Source organism: Nematostella vectensis, chromosome 15, assembly GCF_932526225.1.
Source record: "Nematostella vectensis chromosome 15, jaNemVect1.1, whole genome shotgun sequence".
NCBI classification, from domain to species: domain Eukaryota; kingdom Metazoa; phylum Cnidaria; class Anthozoa; order Actiniaria; family Edwardsiidae; genus Nematostella; species Nematostella vectensis.
Window position 1 is genome coordinate 9524861 of NC_064048.1, and position 14805 is coordinate 9539665.

Here is a 14805-nt window from a genome sequence, read left to right on the forward strand (position 1 = left end):
TACCCCGCCCTTGTGGAATTTCAAGGTGGCCTGGCTGAATGTGTTAGCGCGTTAGCGAATGGCGCTCATCATAACCTGCTAGCCGGTTCTCCATTGGGTTTATTCGGAAATTACTTTTTAAATTGATAAATTAACAAAGACTATGTGTAGAGAGCCGGATGAAAAGCTAGATTTCTCGCCTTTGCTGAAACGGGTTTGATTCCTGCTCGAGACATTGCAAATATCTCCCTGTTTGTCGGCCCTGGATATGACTTGTTGGATGTGCGTGAAACCACTAGAAGCTTGTGTTCCTTAGCCCTAATAAAATGGGTATTCTTAATTATTATAAGGATTTTTTTAACGTAAAGCGCTTTTATTATAACATACTCCTTTTCACTAATAAATTTGTTTTGTATTGACAATATCTATGGAACAGTGATCTATGTGTTTACACATCTCTGTCCCAACTATGTCTCTCAACTATGACACTTTGTCACATTTTCATGTCTGCAAGTCTCACATCGGATATATCAGCACCACCCAATTGCATATACAGACCGATAAATCCTCTCTTACTACCTTCACAATGCTAATACTGCAATCAAGAAGGTTCACTTTTGTAAATATGCGATAAATTTGCTGTAAGGAAGAGCTTTTGCCGATTGCGTGCGCTGCTATAACGACATCTCGGGACATGTCCTAAAAGCAATGCAAGGGAAGTGCACCTTACGTGTCACAAAAAAGACTTAGTGTCTGAAAGTCTCGGACATTTCTCGATCGAACGCTTGACACCATGCGTGAGGCGTAGCGTCACCACGTTTAACAGGTGAGCCTCTAGCACATTTAGTTACAACTATTTAGTTACAACTTTCGCTTTAATCTTAACTTCTGTTGGTACTCCACTTAACATTTTTTCTCTTTTTTTCTTATTTTTCCATCAAATTATGCCAGTGTTAATATCTATGTGAGTATTTCATCATGTGTGTTTTTGGCATCGGTGTATTGTCATGTAGCTCATGTGTACCCGCGTGCCTCATGGCGCCATGGTCCTGATGAATGTCCTACTGAATGTCCTGCCGAGTGATATCTTTATATTTTTACATTTTTTAGGTTAGCATAGGAAAAGAGGAGCATCAGTTAGAAAACTTTTAAGGCAATAATGTAACCTTCCATAGATAAAGATTATTGTATTGTATTGTAGCTATTTAATGGGGGTTAACTACCGCATTTAGACTATCGTTCTTATCGTCTCTAATACGTTTGTGTTGGATGTTCCCACCCGGAAGATTACCCAAATGCGCATGAACGATTCTGGGGAATGTAGTGTGTGTGGAGGGGGCTTCAAATCCCGTTTTACTTGACGCTTCTTTATCCAGTCCAGCCTTCTTAGTATCTCCAAATCCTTTTCCCGTTCCTGGCAGCTATAAGCCCCCTTCTCCAAACCCCTTCCCGTTCCTGAGATATAATAACCAAACTCAAGCCAAATTCAAACCCCTTCCCGTTCCTGAGATATAATAACCAAACTCAAGCCAAATTCAAACCCCTTCCCGTTCCTGAGATATAATAACCAAACTCAAGCCAAATTCAAACCCCTTCCCGTTCCTGAGATATAATAACCAAACTCAAGCCAAATTCAAACCCCTTTCCGTTCCTGAGATATAATAACCAAACTCAAGCCAAATTCAAACCCCTTTCCGTTCCTGAGATATAATAACCAAACTCAAGCCAAATTCAAACCCCTTTCCGTTCCTGAGATATAATAACCAAACTCGAGCCAAATTCAAACCCCTTTCCGTTCCTGAGATATAATAACCAAACTCAAGCCAAATTCAAACCCCTTCCCGTTCCTGAGATATAATAACCAAACTCAAGCCAAATTCAAACCCCTTCCCGTTCCTGAGATATAATAACCAAACTCAAGCCAAATTCAAACCCCTTCCCGTTCCTGAGATATAATAACCAAACTCAAGCCAAATTCAAACCCCTTTCCGTTCCTGAGATATAATAACCAAACTCAAGCCAAATTCAAACCCCTTCCCGTTCCTGAGATATAATAACCAAACTCGAGCCAAATTCAAACCCCTTTCCGTTCCTGAGATATAATAACCAAACTCGAGCCAAATTCAAACCCCTTCCCGTTCCTGAGATATAATAACCAAACTCAAGCCAAATTCAAACCCCTTTCCGTTCCTGAGATATAATAACCAAACTCGAGCCAAATTCAAACCCCTTCCCGTTCCTGAGATATAATAACCAAACTCGAGCCAAATTCAAACCCCTTTCCGTTCCTGACAGCTATAAGCCCCGTGATCCAAACCTTTTCCCGTTCCTGAGATATAATAATCCGTGGATCTAAACCCCTTTCCGCCCCTGGCAACTATAAGCCCCGTGATCCAAACCAAGCCAAAACCAACCAAAAAGAATTGTCACTGAAAAGTTTTACGCGTTTAAGACAAAATATTAGAAAAAAATGACATATCGGCGTACGTAGAAAAGACCTCCGTTCCGTTCACCCCCCCCAAAATCGGTTGTTATCCTCGCTCAGCCGCCATCAGTATGGTACTCAGGGGTCCCATAATCAGATAATCACCTATAATTTAAGGTAACATGTTATTGGGCAGGTCCATGAAGTGAAACCTTATTGGTCGTCTGGTTTCGATTACCAAGAACCATTTGGAAATATACAAATACTTTAGAGACATTAGTAGTTAGATTTGAGCATTTTTACGATGCCTCTTATGAATAGACACCGCCCTCAAAAAGGTAAACATGACCCTCTGCTTAATGGGGTAAACATCAGCATCTGCTGAAATGATTTTTTTTAGAAATGTTTTGAACTTGGAATACTTTTCTGAAAGTTTCTGTGATTGAAAAAAAAAATTATTGAAAATTTACACCAAATACTAGTAGTCAACTCCAAAAGAACGTCAAGGGCAGACTGCCCCCAAATCAACGATTTTAAATCAACAGATTTAAAACTATTACAAATCAACGGTTACTATCAGATTACCATTGCTATTGTCACAAAGTAGATTACCAGTATTTGATTTGAAATATTTATTGTCAAGTGTATGTCCGTCAAACACTCCATGATGACAATGGCTTAGACAGCACGATTTAGGCATATGCGACTTACCCGCAGCACATCTACAGCTTGAGTCGTAGAGGGTAAACAAGCCTAGGATTCCGCAACGATGCTCTACTACGACAATCGTAGTGTGTGATTCAGGGCTAAGGCTAATTTCAAACGTTGTATTATCCATGAGCCGTATTCAATGCAAATAAGGGGAAATGACGATAATACAATCGACTTGATTCATTTGCATCGAATACGGCTCATGGATAATACGAAGTTTGATCTTAGACTAAGACATGTCGTAGGCAGGCGCATATGACTAAACCAGCCTTTACGAGAATATTAACGACGAGCCCACTTGACGAAACAATCTGAAGAAGTGCATTCTAGTTTTTGTGCCACTTTGAGTGTGGTCACACGTAAAAAAACGTATCAAGAAAATAACATCAATAACAAACGTTATAGAAATACGTTGAGTTTTTACTCGCAGACGTATTATTCAAACAACAACTTCCTTTTGATATGTCTTAAAATGTTTTCGGCGTCTAAAAGAGCAGTCGAAGCCGCCCCCCAAGTAAGCTTATGTCCCGCGCACACCAGGACTCCAACTCTTTTATTCTCGAAGGAACAAAAAGATGAGCAGCGAAGCGAGCGACGGAAGTTAATTCATTCATTGACAATTGATGCAAGCAATAAGCGGGATGAGAAAAAGCAATCGTTCCATCACGGAAAAGACGCTTATCTCATTCGTAACATTGTCAGACTTTTTTTGTGTCGATGTATTTATTAGATATTTATCTTAAATGATAAGCATAAGGATGAACTAGCGCCTTACATTTCCGATATTAGGCAATAATGAGTGGAGGGTTATCCACTTCTATTCTTCTGCTAACAAATACTAGGGATTAACCGTGACCTCCTTCTTCAGGTCAAAACAGTTTGAAATGTAAAAAAGTTCTAAAGATTGTATATCACCCACGGCAAAGAGATATAATTTTAATTAAAATTTATACTGTGATATGGGAATATGACAAAGGTATGTCATCTCATAAAACACCGGATAAAGTGTGTCAACATTATTAAAACGCTTGACACAAAATTAATTACAATAAGCATATTGTCAGCCGCCATCGCGTTATTCTAGCGAAGTACCAAGGGTGACAAAGCATCCATTTCCATCGACTGATTTGGGGAAGCTTTTGTGGTATTTTCGACTGAATTTGGTGAATAAAGGAAAAGATTTTATTTTCAGGTGGTAATTTCGAGAAACCTTCTGTATATACTGTATATACTGTATATACCCTGTCTCAGAGTCTTATAAATCTAGCAAGAAATTTCAGTGCAGCCATCTCTCCCAGGGTGACAGGCACGAGGAATGAAGAAGTTCGTAGAATAGCACGCAGAGCTTTACGCAGGGAACTTGTGTTAACCCCCTACCCCGCCCTTGTGGAATTTCAAGGTGGCCTGGCTGAATGTGTTAGCGCGTTAGCGAATGGCGCTCATCATAACCTGCTAGCCGGTTCTCCATTGGGTTTATTCGGAAATTACTTTTTAAATTGATAAATTAACAAAGACTATGTGTAGAGAGCCGGATGAAAAGCTAGATTTCTCGCCTTTGCTGAAACGGGTTTGATTCCTGCTCGAGACATTGCAAATATCTCCCTGTTTGTCGGCCCTGGATATGACTTGTTGGATGTGCGTGAAACCACTAGAAGCTTGTGTTCCTTAGCCCTAATAAAATGGGTATTCTTAATTATTATAAGGATTTTTTTAACGTAAAGCGCTTTTATTATAACATACTCCTTTTCACTAATAAATTTGTTTTGTATTGACAATATCTATGGAACAGTGATCTATGTGTTTACACATCTCTGTCCCAACTATGTCTCTCAACTATGACACTTTGTCACATTTTCATGTCTGCAAGTCTCACATCGGATATATCAGCACCACCCAATTGCATATACAGACCGATAAATCCTCTCTTACTACCTTCACAATGCTAATACTGCAATCAAGAAGGTTCACTTTTGTAAATATGCGATAAATTTGCTGTAAGGAAGAGCTTTTGCCGATTGCGTGCGCTGCTATAACGACATCTCGGGACATGTCCTAAAAGCAATGCAAGGGAAGTGCACCTTACGTGTCACAAAAAAGACTTAGTGTCTGAAAGTCTCGGACATTTCTCGATCGAACGCTTGACACCATGCGTGAGGCGTAGCGTCACCACGTTTAACAGGTGAGCCTCTAGCACATTTAGTTACAACTATTTAGTTACAACTTTCGCTTTAATCTTAACTTCTGTTGGTACTCCACTTAACATTTTTTCTCTTTTTTTCTTATTTTTCCATCAAATTATGCCAGTGTTAATATCTATGTGAGTATTTCATCATGTGTGTTTTTGGCATCGGTGTATTGTCATGTAGCTCATGTGTACCTGCGTGCCTCATGGCGCCATGGTCCTGATGAATGTCCTACTGAATGTCCTGCCGAGTGATATCTTTATATTTTTACATTTTTTAGGTTAGCATAGGAAAAGAGGAGCATCAGTTAGAAAACTTTTAAGGCAATAATGTAACCTTCCATAGATAAAGATTATTGTATTGTATTGTAGCTATTTAATGGGGGTTAACTACCGCATTTAGACTATCGTTCCTATCGTCTCTAATACGTTTGTGTTGGATGTGCCCACCCGGAAGATTACCCAAATGCGCATGAACGATTCTGGGGAATGTAGTGTGTGTGGAGGGGGCTTCAAATCCCGTTTTACTTGACGCTTCTTTATCCAGTCCAGCCTTCTTAGTATCTCCAAATCCTTTTCCCGTTCCTGGCAGCTATAAGCCCCCTTCTCCAAACCCCTTTCCGTTCCTGAGATATAATAACCAAACTCGAGCCAAATTCAAACCCCTTTCCGTTCCTGAGATATAATAACCAAACTCAAGCCAAATTCAAACCCCTTCCCGTTCCTGAGATATAATAACCAAACTCAAGCCAAATTCAAACCCCTTCCCGTTCCTGAGATATAATAACCAAACTCAAGCCAAATTCAAACCCCTTTCCGTTCCTGACAGCTATAAGCCCCGTAATTCAAACCCCTTTCCGTTCCTGAGATATAATAATCCGTGGATCTAAACCCCTTTCCGCCCCTGGCAACTATAAGCCCCGTGATCCAAACCAAGCCAAAACCAACCAAAAAGAATTGTCACTGAAAAGTTTTACGCGTTTAAGACAAAATATTAGAAAAAAATGACATATCGGCGTACGTAGAAAAGACCTCCGTTCCGTTCACCCCCCCCAAAATCGGTTGTTATCCTCGCTCAGCCGCCATCAGTATGGTACTCAGGGGTCCCATAATCAGATAATCACCTATAATTTAAGGTAACATGTTATTGGGCAGGTCCATGAAGTGAAACCTTATTGGTCGTCTGGTTTCGATTACCAAGAACCATTTGGAAATATACAAATACTTTAGAGACATTAGTAGTTAGATTTGAGCATTTTTACGATGCCTCTTATGAATAGACACCGCCCTCAAAAAGGTAAACATGACCCTCTGCTTAATGGGGTAAACATCAGCATCTGCTGAAATGATTTTTTTTAGAAATGTTTTGAACTTGGAATACTTTTCTGAAAGTTTCTGTGATTGAAAAAAAAAATTATTGAAAATTTACACCAAATACTAGTAGTCAACTCCAAAAGAACGTCAAGGGCAGACTGCCCCCAAATCAACGATTTTAAATCAACAGATTTAAAACTATTACAAATCAACGGTTACTATCAGATTACCATTGCTATTGTCACAAAGTAGATTACCAGTATTTGATTTGAAATATTTATTGTCAAGTGTATGTCCGTCAAACACTCCATGATGACAATGGCTTAGACAGCACGATTTAGGCATATGCGACTTACCCGCAGCACATCTACAGCTTGAGTCGTAGAGGGTAAACAAGCCTAGGATTCCGCAACGATGCTCTACTACGACAATCGTAGTGTGTGATTCAGGGCTAAGGCTAATTTCAAACGTTGTATTATCCATGAGCCGTATTCAATGCAAATAAGGGGAAATGACGATAATACAATCGACTTGATTCATTTGCATCGAATACGGCTCATGGATAATACGAAGTTTGATCTTAGACTAAGACATGTCGTAGGCAGGCGCATATGACTAAACCAGCCTTTACGAGAATATTAACGACGAGCCCACTTGACGAAACAATCTGAAGAAGTGCATTCTAGTTTTTGTGCCACTTTGAGTGTGGTCACACGTAAAAAAACGTATCAAGAAAATAACATCAATAACAAACGTTATAGAAATACGTTGAGTTTTTACTCGCAGACGTATTATTCAAACAACAACTTCCTTTTGATATGTCTTAAAATGTTTTCGGCGTCTAAAAGAGCAGTCGAAGCCGCCCCCCAAGTAAGCTTATGTCCCGCGCACACCAGGACTCCAACTCTTTTATTCTCGAAGGAACAAAAAGATGAGCAGCGAAGCGAGCGACGGAAGTTAATTCATTCATTGACAATTGATGCAAGCAATAAGCGGGATGAGAAAAAGCAATCGTTCCATCACGGAAAAGACGCTTATCTCATTCGTAACATTGTCAGACTTTTTTTGTGTCGATGTATTTATTAGATATTTATCTTAAATGATAAGCATAAGGATGAACTAGCGCCTTACATTTCCGATATTAGGCAATAATGAGTGGAGGGTTATCCACTTCTATTCTTCTGCTAACAAATACTAGGGATTAACCGTGACCTCCTTCTTCAGGTCAAAACAGTTTGAAATGTAAAAAAGTTCTAAAGATTGTATATCACCCACGGCAAAGAGATATAATTTTAATTAAAATTTATACTGTGATATGGGAATATGACAAAGGTATGTCATCTCATAAAACACCGGATAAAGTGTGTCAACATTATTAAAACGCTTGACACAAAATTAATTACAATAAGCATATTGTCAGCCGCCATCGCGTTATTCTAGCGAAGTACCAAGGGTGACAAAGCATCCATTTCCATCGACTGATTTGGGGAAGCTTTTGTGGTATTTTCGACTGAATTTGGTGAATAAAGGAAAAGATTTTATTTTCAGGTGGTAATTTCGAGAAACCTTCTGTATATACTGTATATACTGTATATACCCTGTCTCAGAGTCTTATAAATCTAGCAAGAAATTTCAGTGCAGCCATCTCTCCCAGGGTGACAGGCACGAGGAATGAAGAAGTTCGTAGAATAGCACGCAGAGCTTTACGCAGGGAACTTGTGTTAACCCCCTACCCCGCCCTTGTGGAATTTCAAGGTGGCCTGGCTGAATGTGTTAGCGCGTTAGCGAATGGCGCTCATCATAACCTGCTAGCCGGTTCTCCATTGGGTTTATTCGGAAATTACTTTTTAAATTGATAAATTAACAAAGACTATGTGTAGAGAGCCGGATGAAAAGCTAGATTTCTCGCCTTTGCTGAAACGGGTTTGATTCCTGCTCGAGACATTGCAAATATCTCCCTGTTTGTCGGCCCTGGATATGACTTGTTGGATGTGCGTGAAACCACTAGAAGCTTGTGTTCCTTAGCCCTAATAAAATGGGTATTCTTAATTATTATAAGGATTTTTTTAACGTAAAGCGCTTTTATTATAACATACTCCTTTTCACTAATAAATTTGTTTTGTATTGACAATATCTATGGAACAGTGATCTATGTGTTTACACATCTCTGTCCCAACTATGTCTCTCAACTATGACACTTTGTCACATTTTCATGTCTGCAAGTCTCACATCGGATATATCAGCACCACCCAATTGCATATACAGACCGATAAATCCTCTCTTACTACCTTCACAATGCTAATACTGCAATCAAGAAGGTTCACTTTTGTAAATATGCGATAAATTTGCTGTAAGGAAGAGCTTTTGCCGATTGCGTGCGCTGCTATAACGACATCTCGGGACATGTCCTAAAAGCAATGCAAGGGAAGTGCACCTTACGTGTCACAAAAAAGACTTAGTGTCTGAAAGTCTCGGACATTTCTCGATCGAACGCTTGACACCATGCGTGAGGCGTAGCGTCACCACGTTTAACAGGTGAGCCTCTAGCACATTTAGTTACAACTATTTAGTTACAACTTTCGCTTTAATCTTAACTTCTGTTGGTACTCCACTTAACATTTTTTCTCTTTTTTTCTTATTTTTCCATCAAATTATGCCAGTGTTAATATCTATGTGAGTATTTCATCATGTGTGTTTTTGGCATCGGTGTATTGTCATGTAGCTCATGTGTACCTGCGTGCCTCATGGCGCCATGGTCCTGATGAATGTCCTACTGAATGTCCTGCCGAGTGATATCTTTATATTTTTACATTTTTTAGGTTAGCATAGGAAAAGAGGAGCATCAGTTAGAAAACTTTTAAGGCAATAATGTAACCTTCCATAGATAAAGATTATTGTATTGTATTGTAGCTATTTAATGGGGGTTAACTACCGCATTTAGACTATCGTTCCTATCGTCTCTAATACGTTTGTGTTGGATGTGCCCACCCGGAAGATTACCCAAATGCGCATGAACGATTCTGGGGAATGTAGTGTGTGTGGAGGGGGCTTCAAATCCCGTTTTACTTGACGCTTCTTTATCCAGTCCAGCCTTCTTAGTATCTCCAAATCCTTTTCCCGTTCCTGGCAGCTATAAGCCCCCTTCTCCAAACCCCTTTCCGTTCCTGAGATATAATAACCAAACTCGAGCCAAATTCAAACCCCTTTCCGTTCCTGAGATATAATAACCAAACTCAAGCCAAATTCAAACCCCTTCCCGTTCCTGAGATATAATAACCAAACTCAAGCCAAATTCAAACCCCTTCCCGTTCCTGAGATATAATAACCAAACTCGAGCCAAATTCAAACCCCTTTCCGTTCCTGAGATATAATAACCAAACTCAAGCCAAATTCAAACCCCTTCCCGTTCCTGAGATATAATAACCAAACTCAAGCCAAATTCAAACCCCTTCCCGTTCCTGAGATATAATAACCAAACTCAAGCCAAATTCAAACCCCTTCCCGTTCCTGAGATATAATAACCAAACTCAAGCCAAATTCAAACCCCTTTCCGTTCCTGAGATATAATAACCAAACTCAAGCCAAATTCAAACCCCTTCCCGTTCCTGAGATATAATAACCAAACTCGAGCCAAATTCAAACCCCTTTCCGTTCCTGAGATATAATAACCAAACTCAAGCCAAATTCAAACCCCTTCCCGTTCCTGAGATATAATAACCAAACTCGAGCCAAATTCAAACCCCTTCCCGTTCCTGAGATATAATAACCAAACTCGAGCCAAATTCAAACCCCTTCCCGTTCCTGAGATATAATAACCAAACTCGAGCCAAATTCAAACCCCTTTCCGTTCCTGAGATATAATAACCAAACTCAAGCCAAATTCAAACCCCTTTCCGTTCCTGAGATATAATAACCAAACTCAAGCCAAATTCAAACCCCTTCCCGTTCCTGAGATATAATAACCAAACTCGAGCCAAATTCAAACCCCTTTCCGTTCCTGAGATATAATAACCAAACTCAAGCCAAATTCAAACCCCTTCCCGTTCCTGAGATATAATAACCAAACTCGAGCCAAATTCAAACCCCTTTCCGTTCCTGACAGCTATAAGCCCCGTGATCCAAACCTTTTCCCGTTCCTGAGATATAATAATCCGTGGATCTAAACCCCTTTCCGCCCCTGGCAACTATAAGCCCCGTGATCCAAACCAAGCCAAAACCAACCAAAAAGAATTGTCACTGAAAAGTTTTACGCGTTTAAGACAAAATATTAGAAAAAAATGACATATCGGCGTACGTAGAAAAGACCTCCGTTCCGTTCACCCCCCCCAAAATCGGTTGTTATCCTCGCTCAGCCGCCATCAGTATGGTACTCAGGGGTCCCATAATCAGATAATCACCTATAATTTAAGGTAACATGTTATTGGGCAGGTCCATGAAGTGAAACCTTATTGGTCGTCTGGTTTCGATTACCAAGAACCATTTGGAAATATACAAATACTTTAGAGACATTAGTAGTTAGATTTGAGCATTTTTACGATGCCTCTTATGAATAGACACCGCCCTCAAAAAGGTAAACATGACCCTCTGCTTAATGGGGTAAACATCAGCATCTGCTGAAATGATTTTTTTTAGAAATGTTTTGAACTTGGAATACTTTTCTGAAAGTTTCTGTGATTGAAAAAAAAAATTATTGAAAATTTACACCAAATACTAGTAGTCAACTCCAAAAGAACGTCAAGGGCAGACTGCCCCCAAATCAACGATTTTAAATCAACAGATTTAAAACTATTACAAATCAACGGTTACTATCAGATTACCATTGCTATTGTCACAAAGTAGATTACCAGTATTTGATTTGAAATATTTATTGTCAAGTGTATGTCCGTCAAACACTCCATGATGACAATGGCTTAGACAGCACGATTTAGGCATATGCGACTTACCCGCAGCACATCTACAGCTTGAGTCGTAGAGGGTAAACAAGCCTAGGATTCCGCAACGATGCTCTACTACGACAATCGTAGTGTGTGATTCAGGGCTAAGGCTAATTTCAAACGTTGTATTATCCATGAGCCGTATTCAATGCAAATAAGGGGAAATGACGATAATACAATCGACTTGATTCATTTGCATCGAATACGGCTCATGGATAATACGAAGTTTGATCTTAGACTAAGACATGTCGTAGGCAGGCGCATATGACTAAACCAGCCTTTACGAGAATATTAACGACGAGCCCACTTGACGAAACAATCTGAAGAAGTGCATTCTAGTTTTTGTGCCACTTTGAGTGTGGTCACACGTAAAAAAACGTATCAAGAAAATAACATCAATAACAAACGTTATAGAAATACGTTGAGTTTTTACTCGCAGACGTATTATTCAAACAACAACTTCCTTTTGATATGTCTTAAAATGTTTTCGGCGTCTAAAAGAGCAGTCGAAGCCGCCCCCCAAGTAAGCTTATGTCCCGCGCACACCAGGACTCCAACTCTTTTATTCTCGAAGGAACAAAAAGATGAGCAGCGAAGCGAGCGACGGAAGTTAATTCATTCATTGACAATTGATGCAAGCAATAAGCGGGATGAGAAAAAGCAATCGTTCCATCACGGAAAAGACGCTTATCTCATTCGTAACATTGTCAGACTTTTTTTGTGTCGATGTATTTATTAGATATTTATCTTAAATGATAAGCATAAGGATGAACTAGCGCCTTACATTTCCGATATTAGGCAATAATGAGTGGAGGGTTATCCACTTCTATTCTTCTGCTAACAAATACTAGGGATTAACCGTGACCTCCTTCTTCAGGTCAAAACAGTTTGAAATGTAAAAAAGTTCTAAAGATTGTATATCACCCACGGCAAAGAGATATAATTTTAATTAAAATTTATACTGTGATATGGGAATATGACAAAGGTATGTCATCTCATAAAACACCGGATAAAGTGTGTCAACATTATTAAAACGCTTGACACAAAATTAATTACAATAAGCATATTGTCAGCCGCCATCGCGTTATTCTAGCGAAGTACCAAGGGTGACAAAGCATCCATTTCCATCGACTGATTTGGGGAAGCTTTTGTGGTATTTTCGACTGAATTTGGTGAATAAAGGAAAAGATTTTATTTTCAGGTGGTAATTTCGAGAAACCTTCTGTATATACTGTATATACTGTATATACCCTGTCTCAGAGTCTTATAAATCTAGCAAGAAATTTCAGTGCAGCCATCTCTCCCAGGGTGACAGGCACGAGGAATGAAGAAGTTCGTAGAATAGCACGCAGAGCTTTACGCAGGGAACTTGTGTTAACCCCCTACCCCGCCCTTGTGGAATTTCAAGGTGGCCTGGCTGAATGTGTTAGCGCGTTAGCGAATGGCGCTCATCATAACCTGCTAGCCGGTTCTCCATTGGGTTTATTCGGAAATTACTTTTTAAATTGATAAATTAACAAAGACTATGTGTAGAGAGCCGGATGAAAAGCTAGATTTCTCGCCTTTGCTGAAACGGGTTTGATTCCTGCTCGAGACATTGCAAATATCTCCCTGTTTGTCGGCCCTGGATATGACTTGTTGGATGTGCGTGAAACCACTAGAAGCTTGTGTTCCTTAGCCCTAATAAAATGGGTATTCTTAATTATTATAAGGATTTTTTTAACGTAAAGCGCTTTTATTATAACATACTCCTTTTCACTAATAAATTTGTTTTGTATTGACAATATCTATGGAACAGTGATCTATGTGTTTACACATCTCTGTCCCAACTATGTCTCTCAACTATGACACTTTGTCACATTTTCATGTCTGCAAGTCTCACATCGGATATATCAGCACCACCCAATTGCATATACAGACCGATAAATCCTCTCTTACTACCTTCACAATGCTAATACTGCAATCAAGAAGGTTCACTTTTGTAAATATGCGATAAATTTGCTGTAAGGAAGAGCTTTTGCCGATTGCGTGCGCTGCTATAACGACATCTCGGGACATGTCCTAAAAGCAATGCAAGGGAAGTGCACCTTACGTGTCACAAAAAAGACTTAGTGTCTGAAAGTCTCGGACATTTCTCGATCGAACGCTTGACACCATGCGTGAGGCGTAGCGTCACCACGTTTAACAGGTGAGCCTCTAGCACATTTAGTTACAACTATTTAGTTACAACTTTCGCTTTAATCTTAACTTCTGTTGGTACTCCACTTAACATTTTTTCTCTTTTTTTCTTATTTTTCCATCAAATTATGCCAGTGTTAATATCTATGTGAGTATTTCATCATGTGTGTTTTTGGCATCGGTGTATTGTCATGTAGCTCATGTGTACCTGCGTGCCTCATGGCGCCATGGTCCTGATGAATGTCCTACTGAATGTCCTGCCGAGTGATATCTTTATATTTTTACATTTTTTAGGTTAGCATAGGAAAAGAGGAGCATCAGTTAGAAAACTTTTAAGGCAATAATGTAACCTTCCATAGATAAAGATTATTGTATTGTATTGTAGCTATTTAATGGGGGTTAACTACCGCATTTAGACTATCGTTCCTATCGTCTCTAATACGTTTGTGTTGGATGTGCCCACCCGGAAGATTACCCAAATGCGCATGAACGATTCTGGGGAATGTAGTGTGTGTGGAGGGGGCTTCAAATCCCGTTTTACTTGACGCTTCTTTATCCAGTCCAGCCTTCTTAGTATCTCCAAATCCTTTTCCCGTTCCTGGCAGCTATAAGCCCCCTTCTCCAAACCCCTTTCCGTTCCTGAGATATAATAACCAAACTCGAGCCAAATTCAAACCCCTTTCCGTTCCTGAGATATAATAACCAAACTCAAGCCAAATTCAAACCCCTTCCCGTTCCTGAGATATAATAACCAAACTCAAGCCAAATTCAAACCCCTTCCCGTTCCTGAGATATAATAACCAAACTCAAGCCAAATTCAAACCCCTTTCCGTTCCTGAGATATAATAACCAAACTCAAGCCAAATTCAAACCCCTTCCCGTTCCTGAGATATAATAACCAAACTCAAGCCAAATTCAAACCCCTTTCCGTTCCTGAGATATAATAACCAAACTCGAGCCAAATTCAAACCCCTTTCCGTTCCTGAGATATAATAACCAAACTCAAGCCAAATTCAAACCCCTTCCCGTTCCTGAGATATAATAACCAAACTCGAGCCAAATTCAAACCCCTTTCCGTTCCT

At 39.7% G+C, this 14805-nt stretch overlaps 3 long non-coding RNA genes across 3 annotated transcripts; all 3 read right to left on the minus strand.

Moving 5' to 3' along the window:
* Positions 1 to 2402: 2402 nt before the first annotated feature.
* Positions 2403 to 5982, minus strand: LOC125560744. The gene is made up of 2 exons (XR_007306836.1): positions 3116 to 5982; positions 2403 to 2569 (listed from the first exon to the last, which is right to left on the minus strand). It is a non-coding gene; the product is annotated as an uncharacterized LOC125560744 (long non-coding RNA).
* Positions 5983 to 6254: 272 nt separating this feature from the next.
* On the minus strand, positions 6255 to 9834 carry LOC125560751. The gene is made up of 2 exons (XR_007306839.1): positions 6968 to 9834; positions 6255 to 6421 (listed from the first exon to the last, which is right to left on the minus strand). It is a non-coding gene; the product is annotated as an uncharacterized LOC125560751 (long non-coding RNA).
* A 1007-nt stretch (positions 9835 to 10841) lies between these two features.
* LOC125560745 lies at positions 10842 to 14421 on the minus strand. Its single transcript, XR_007306838.1, has 2 exons — positions 11555 to 14421; positions 10842 to 11008 (listed from the first exon to the last, which is right to left on the minus strand). It is a non-coding gene; the product is annotated as an uncharacterized LOC125560745 (long non-coding RNA).
* Positions 14422 to 14805: the final 384 nt, after the last annotated feature.